This window comes from Nothoprocta perdicaria, unplaced genomic scaffold (assembly GCF_003342845.1).
Source record: "Nothoprocta perdicaria isolate Ctin4 unplaced genomic scaffold, notPer1 scaffold_120, whole genome shotgun sequence".
Taxonomy (NCBI): Eukaryota; Metazoa; Chordata; class Aves; order Tinamiformes; family Tinamidae; genus Nothoprocta; species Nothoprocta perdicaria.
In genome coordinates this window covers 929,224-936,564 of record NW_020454317.1, presented here as the reverse complement: position 1 = coordinate 936,564, position 7,341 = coordinate 929,224, and positions in this window count along the sequence as shown.

The window sequence follows — 7,341 nt, the reverse complement described above, 5'->3', positions numbered from 1 at the left end:
AGCCGCCGCGCCGGAAGTGCGGGGGCCGCGGGGCGCCGTGGGCGCGCGCTTACCGGAAGTGCGGGGCGCCGGCGCGCGGGGAGCCCGGGCTGCGGGAAGGGCGGAAGTGGCTGTGCCGGCGGGGGAGGGCGCGCGGGGCTCCCAAGGCCGGCCGCGGGGCCACTTCCGGCCGAGGGTGACTCCCTAGCGTGACGTGCGGCGGCGCGGGAGAGCCGCCTGCCTGAATATTCATGAGCGCTCGTGAATATTCATGAGCGCGCCCGGGCAGCCGCGGCCTGGGGGAGGGGGTCGTACGGGCCTTGGGGTCGCCGGTTCGAGCCCCGGCCCCGCGGCAGCGCCCGGGCCTCCCGGGCAGGGAAGGCTCCGGCTCCCGGAGCTGCCGCCTGCCCCGCGGGCCCGGCTGGCGCCTYCGTGGCCGCCGTGCGGGCGGCTCTGGTGTGTGGGCCGGCAAAGAGCCCCCTCGGGGCCGGTTTTCCGCCCTGGCCGAGGTCGGGCACGAAGCCCCACTGGCACCRCAGGCCCGGTGGGAGCTGCCGTCCCGCTGCCGCCCCGGGCCCTGCCTCGCGAGGAGCCTCCCGCGCCGGCCCTGCGGCCCCCTGCGCCAGCCCCGGCTGGCCCCGCGAGAGGGGCTGCCCGCGAGTTACTCCGTGCGCGGGCCGCGGGAGAGGCAGGAGGCTGCTCCCGGCCGAGGCCGGCACCCGGAGCCTCCGCACGGGGCCGTTGAGCCAGCGAGGCCGATTCCCCTCTGTCCTGCCTTAGCATCGCGTAGCAGTTCAGGTGCAAAGAGACCCTTGGGTGCCACTGCTTCATCCCACCGCCCGTGTCGGGGTCAAATCCAGCATTAGATCCAGCCTCCAGGTTAGATCAGGTTGCTTTCCTCACCTGTGCTGTTGCTCACTGGGCGAGCTCACTGCTCGGCTCTCCTAGTGCTCTGGACTAAGGGGAAAAAAATCCCTTTTTTTTTTTTTTTCCCTAAATTTACTTTTTAATTGCTCAATGGTTTTCCTGCCAGCTTGGCGTGCTGCAACAGCACTTGGGAGCCAGCGTGAGTAAGAGGGTGGGACCAGGGAGAGCACCGGCAGCGCAGCCAGCGGTTGGGCTGGCTCGGGAATCCAGAAGCCGCGGGATCCTGGAGCCGCAGCATCCGGAGCATCGGGCGGAGGGAGGGCCAGTGGCCGAGGGAGGGCCGGGGGCTGTGGGGAGGCAGCACCCGTGGGGCCGGTGCATCCCAAGCATCGGAGCTGCCCCGCGATGCTCCGCGCTCCTCCGCAGAGGTCACATGAAGGCAATTGTTGACTTATTTAAATAAAAGGAGTTGGCAGGCTAATCAATCTGGTAATTAATTTCCTTGTTAATTTTGGGTTTTTGACTTGCTCATGAATATTCACAAGTTCTCATCTTTTTCTTTATGTAATTATTTTTGTGTTGTCAGATCACCGCTGAAGGTGACATTTCTCTCCTCGTTCTGCWACGCAGTGAACAAATTCAATCTCGTGCCTTGGAAAAGGAAATCTGCTCTGGTGCTGACGACTCCCTGGCCTCCTCTTTGCCCCAGCGTCCTCGCTAGCCTTTCAGCTCTCCTCTTTCCTCTCTGTGCACCACTTGGAAAGAAATAAGACGAAGTCTGTTCAAAGAGAAGGGCTGGCTTAGGCTTGGCAACTGGGAGAGCTTGTCAAAGCCTTCTCTGCCAGACAGGCTAAAGCCATAATCGCCAGGTGAGGACTGGGACAACGTGGTTGATTTTTTTTCTTTCTTATCATGCTAGAGCTTTGTGTTTCATCCCCACCCSCAATGTCAAGCACCTTTCAGTAGCACGTGAGGCAGTGTGACTAACAACTGTCACAGACGTTGATGCCTCTTTTCTCCTTTCTCTAGAGGGAGACAAAATAAAAGAAACACTGGTGCTGACGTTTCTCTGGAGAGCACGACTGATCTGCTCACCTTTTTTTTTTTTTTTTTCTAGTTCTCTGTTGTCCCATCCTGCCTGTCCTTGTGCCTTCTTCCTCACTAGGAAGTGGTGCATCCTGGCCTCCATTACACATTYCTGCCTGGTGAGGTGTGCCTGTGTCCCAGATGATCCTAGAGTTTCTGGCATTTTATAACATCTGTCAGCTGAGCTACATTTTTCTTTTCCTTTTTTTTCTTCCTTCTTCTCCTGTGAGGGTGGCTGAATGTTGGAATGGGTTCCTCAGAGGGGCTGTGGTCTCTTTACCCTCAAAGATATTGAAAAGCTGTCTGGATAGGGTCCCGAGCAACCTTCTCTAGGTGACCATGCTTGAGCTAAGAGGTTGGACTAGATGATCTCTAAATGGCCTTTCCAGACTCCAGTGTTTCGTGATTCTGCGAGAAACAGGACTATGGTGGTAAAAATCCATGTGGTGTCAGTTATAACAACTCTTTTTGGAGGTAAGAGGAGCAGAGTTGGCAGAACTAGCATGAAAGACCCGCTCCTTGTGCAAAGGGGTGAGCCTGGCCAAGAGCCAGGCCACTAAAAGAGTAGCATAATACACACAGTGGAGTCCTCCAGGCTCAGGGACTGCTTCCAAGGAGCTTCATTCCTTTACATAACTCAACTTCGATGGCGTCTCTGATCTGTACAGCTTCTTACCACCCAGAGCCCGTATTGTTTTAGGGCCCGATGCTCTGCGAGAGATAACGGAGCCGCAGCAGCCCCAGAGTTCAGCCAAAGGCTGCGTGCGCCAAGGGTGCGGGCAGACCTGGCCGCGCTGCCAGCTGGAAGAGGGACGGCGGAGAGAGGTTTACAGTTGTGTGGCAAGAAGATGCGCCAGCAGCAACATAAAKCAACTGCACGAGCCGAGCCAGCCCTGGCGAGGCCGGGCGAGGGAGGCGGCTGGAGGCTAGCGGGGCCTCCCTCCCTGCCGCGAGAGGCAGAGGGGCACCCGCCTGCCTCGGAGAGCACCCGCTCGCGGCCAGCTCGGGGGCGTGCAGGGACAGGAAGCTGAGACAAACGCTGCCACGGCAGTTCCTCGCTTGTAGCAGGCTCTTCTACGCGGCTGTGACCCGGGAGGGCTGCAAACCCAGGCCTCCCCACTGGCTGCCTGCTCCATCTCCCATCCTTGTTACCTCCTCTGCAGTCAYATCTGACCTTCAAAGGACCCACCTCGACTTTTCCTTTCTTTTTTTCTGCTCACTGATTTGTTAATCCCTTTCCTTTCTGGGCATGAGACAAGACRCCCACCTGACACAAGATACTCGCCCAGGACCTTCAGTGACGGCTGTAGGGCACCTGCTTGTGGCACCGCTGCATGCAGCGTCCTTGGACACTCTTGTCTGCCACCTGTGTATGGCCCGTGCTGGTCATGGTGGCTGCCCCATTGACATAGGTGCTATTTTGTGTCACGGCATCCTGTGCAGTTGGTTTCCAGGACCAGTAGACCTGGCCTGACATGTTCAGTAAGTTGCCGCTCTTGRTACCTGAGTTAGCCAGAGGTACCAGGACAGTGGGCAGAGAGGGAGAAAGGATGAGGGAGTGAGACCCGTTTTAAAGATTCATTCTTTCCCAAATTTTCAGCTGCTAGTAGGACAATACCAGGTTTATCCCAAAGCTGGTATTTTAATCCATAATGCAAATCCACTTCTCRGTGAGGCACTTTATCCTCACTCTCCCAGGGAACTGACATCTCTCTGGCAATCTACRGATAAAATCCCCTGGCAGCACGTAGCAGAGAGCATTTCAGCTCGTCATTTCTGACTCTTCTGTTGGTGGAGACAGAGTGCATCTTTCCCTGTTTGGTAGCTTCTCTGATTGGCATTGAGGTTTTAGAAATATGCCGTAGCTAGAGTCTCTGTTATGCTGGCCRGCCTGATTCCTTGCATTCATAGTGTCAACCACACTTGAGGGCAAAGAGCAGAAACCAAATACCTGGGATATACCTGCCCTGATGGGCAAGGACTGTTGTGGGATTGATCAGTCTTATCTACAGGTGTGGAGTTTAGTCTTCTGCTGAAGTAAGGACAGTCACTTTMTGAATTTTCTGGCCAAATGAGCCATGCAAGTCCTGTCATTTGGAAGGAGGATAAAGAATCACCAAATGTGTCAGTAAACTGGACAGAGGGACTGTGCCTGCGTGCATTCAGCGTGGGACAAAAGTCACAATCCCACCAGAAGAGCATGAGGAGAGCGAGTGTAACTCCATTGCATGGCCACAGCCAAACACATACCGTGTGTACACAGGCAGAACATATTCCAATGGCAATTCCATTGGGTGGTGGTAACTCCAACAGGCTTCATTCAAAATGGATTTTAACAGATCGCTACAAAAACTTTCAAGCAGCATTTTGAACAGGGCTCAGCAGTGAGCCCTTAAAGCAGTGAAGGTCCCTGCAGACTGGGCTGCGTTAGCAAAAGTGTGGCTGGCAGGTCTAGAGAAAGGGGTATTTCCCTGCCCTGGGGAGCAGAGAGGCCACCTGTAGAAAGGTGTGTTCAGGACCGGGCTCCCTTGTGCTAGGTGGATGTTGACAAACTGGAGCAAGTGCAGCAAAARGGTTGCTTTTCAACACATAGTGGAGGGTTGAAGCACATGGTGTTCAGGGAGAAAAAAATGGAGAAGCTGGATTTGTTCTGCCTGGAAAATGAAGGCCAAGGAGGCATCCAACTGCTGTCGAATATTATCTATCGGGACGGTGGAGCTACTGCAGGACAGGGACACAGAGACGGCAGACACAAGTGCAACAAGTGAAACTCTGACTACGTGTTAGGTAGAACCTCTTCCCYCTGAGAGTACTTCAAGCAGTGAAACAGGAGCCCAGAAACAGAGGCTGGCAAATCTCTGCCTTTGGATATTCTGAGAAGTTGCATGGACAAGTCCCTGAGCAAACTCATGRAGTTTGGGAATACCCAAGCACAAGCAGGGGATTGGACTAGAGACTTCTAGGCGTCCCTTCCCACCTATAACTTTCTGTGAGTCAGTGGCCTTCATGCTGCTGATCTGTGGTGAGCAAATGATCGGTGTATCCAAAACACTGGAAGCTGGAAGGGTGTTCCCTGTTCCAAGGACAGAAAGATCTGSTTTATGGGGGGCCTCCCAAGCTGTGACATGCAAAATCCTCTGTACTGTGGCAGTCACAGAAATGCCATTTAACTCGGTGAGAAGTCTCCCCCTGCACCTCCCTACCTTGCTGTCTTTGGAAACAGAGAAACTTTAATTCTTGCAGAGACACTTTGCATTCTTGGTTTGGGTGTGTTTGTGTGCAGTCAGAATATATATAATAATGCCTTTCACAGGGCATCTTYGTTCTCATCCAGAAATTCTACAGTCACTTCATAGGTTCCCACTTCTTAAGAACAGTCATTAACCACTTGGTTAGCTTAAACTGTAACATTTAGTCTATAGCATAGATTGTAGATCCATAGCACCGATGATAGCAACGGATGCTTGGCTGAGAAGGGGAGAGGAGAAGGAAGAAAGGGTTAGAAGAGAGGGTGGAGCAAAGCAAGTTATCATATCAGAGCAGAAATAAAAATCAAGAAGCTGTAACACAGCAAGACGGGCGCTCACCAGCTCACCTCCCTATTTGTGTTTTTTCAAAACCAACCAGGGAAACTGTTGCAGTTTTGGGAGCAAAAATTTGCAGCCAGTCCATCAAATTCAAGGTAAGAACTCCAGGACTAGGAAAAAAAAAAAAAAAGGAGCTGTATTTCAGGAAGATGGAAAACAAAGTACACTGGGCAGCTGCAAACCTGTTAGTTTAGTCTCAATAGAGTATAAGGTTAAGAACAAATTACAGAGGAAAGCAAAATTAAAGCCACAACGGTAAGTGGAAAAGGGAATCAGAGAATGGGTTTGTCAACAATAGCAATGTGTGCTGGAAGCTTGATCCTTTTCTTTACCTCACTTTCCTTACCTGGGTGGGGAAAATAAATCTGTCAATTTTTTTTTTTTTTTTCCAGCTAATACAGCTAATCTGACTGTATTTTGGTAGGGCATTTGATACAGCAAGGAGTGGAAAGCAGCTAGATAAACTGCAGAAAATGAATTAGTAGGAAAACTGTAAGATGGGTAAAATGCTGGGGACAAGGAGCTGATGAGTCAAAAGGGAACTGTCACAGTGGAGGAATGTCGCTGGCCTTGGGAATAATTCTGGTCGCAGTAATGGCTCCAGCTCAGCAAAAAAAGCAGCGTGAAAGGGAAGTTTGCTGATTAAATGCATTTAGAAGAATTACTCACAGACTGGAACAGAGAAATGTGAGATCTTCTTCGCTGCTGTTACCAGAAATGTCTGCTCTGCACGGAGATTCAGTGGTTAGAAATGACAGAAGAGAAGACAGATCTGGGTGCATTTATCATTCACAGGATGCTTATGAAACACCGATGTGACACGATCACAAAGACAACAGTCTTACCGAGATCATTACATTAATCTCATTTAGGAAGCTCTGCGCAATTTGTCACCCATGTTTGGAAGTGGGCTCCAGAGTAGTAGTGGGCGATAGGAGCCGTGACAACGGTGCTTTTCAGCATGCCTCCCGCCAGCTCCTGGTGTGGAGACAGGTTCGCTTCTTCAGCTTATCAAAAGGCTGAAGTAGGTGAAGGTCCCTCTGGAAACTTGTTTGATGGGGGAGACGTTCCCTGAGAAATAAGCTGTTGTAGAAGAGAAACAGCACAGCTATAATCAACCTGGAGAGGCCCTTTTTCTTCAGAGTTGGATCTTTTTTTTTTTAAAGACCCGGCAGGTCCAGGTGCTTATTTACCTCTCCGTGGAACTGGTGCACCTCCTTGGAAAGCAAAGCAGCTTAGCATGAYAGGCAGCAGAGCATTATGAGAAAAAAAGGCGCTGAACGTAAGCCCACATTTTCCTGCTCCATCCCACAACAAGATTTTTCTTTTTAAAGGATGAGAGATCAAGCCAAACTCTTGTTGTCTCTCCTAGCAATTGCCTGATGTTTCTCCCACGTAACACCCAGCTCCCGCAAGCCCTTTGAGGAAGCAAAATTAAAAACAAGTGTCCTGAAAAAATCTTGGGTCTCTGGAGAGCTGCATAAAAGGCCCTCTGAACTAAATGTACTCCGTGCTCCTGTGAGGACAGCAATGCTGAAAGGCTTCGTCTTGCTAGTTTTCAGCACACAGAGGGACAGGTAATGGGCCCCGAGCTGGTTTCTCCCCAGCAGAGCCAGCTCTAGACTAACATCTGACTGGGCGGAGGGGAGGCAGTGAGCAGAGCTTGCTGCGGTTTGCCTCTGCCAACCATTTCTGAGGTTTGTTTAATTTAATTGGGGGAAATGAAATTGGGACGAGACCTCAGGCAATCATCTAATTCATCTTTCTGACCTGGAGACAAGATTAAGTAAACACAGATCATCCCTGACAGATATTTGTCGAA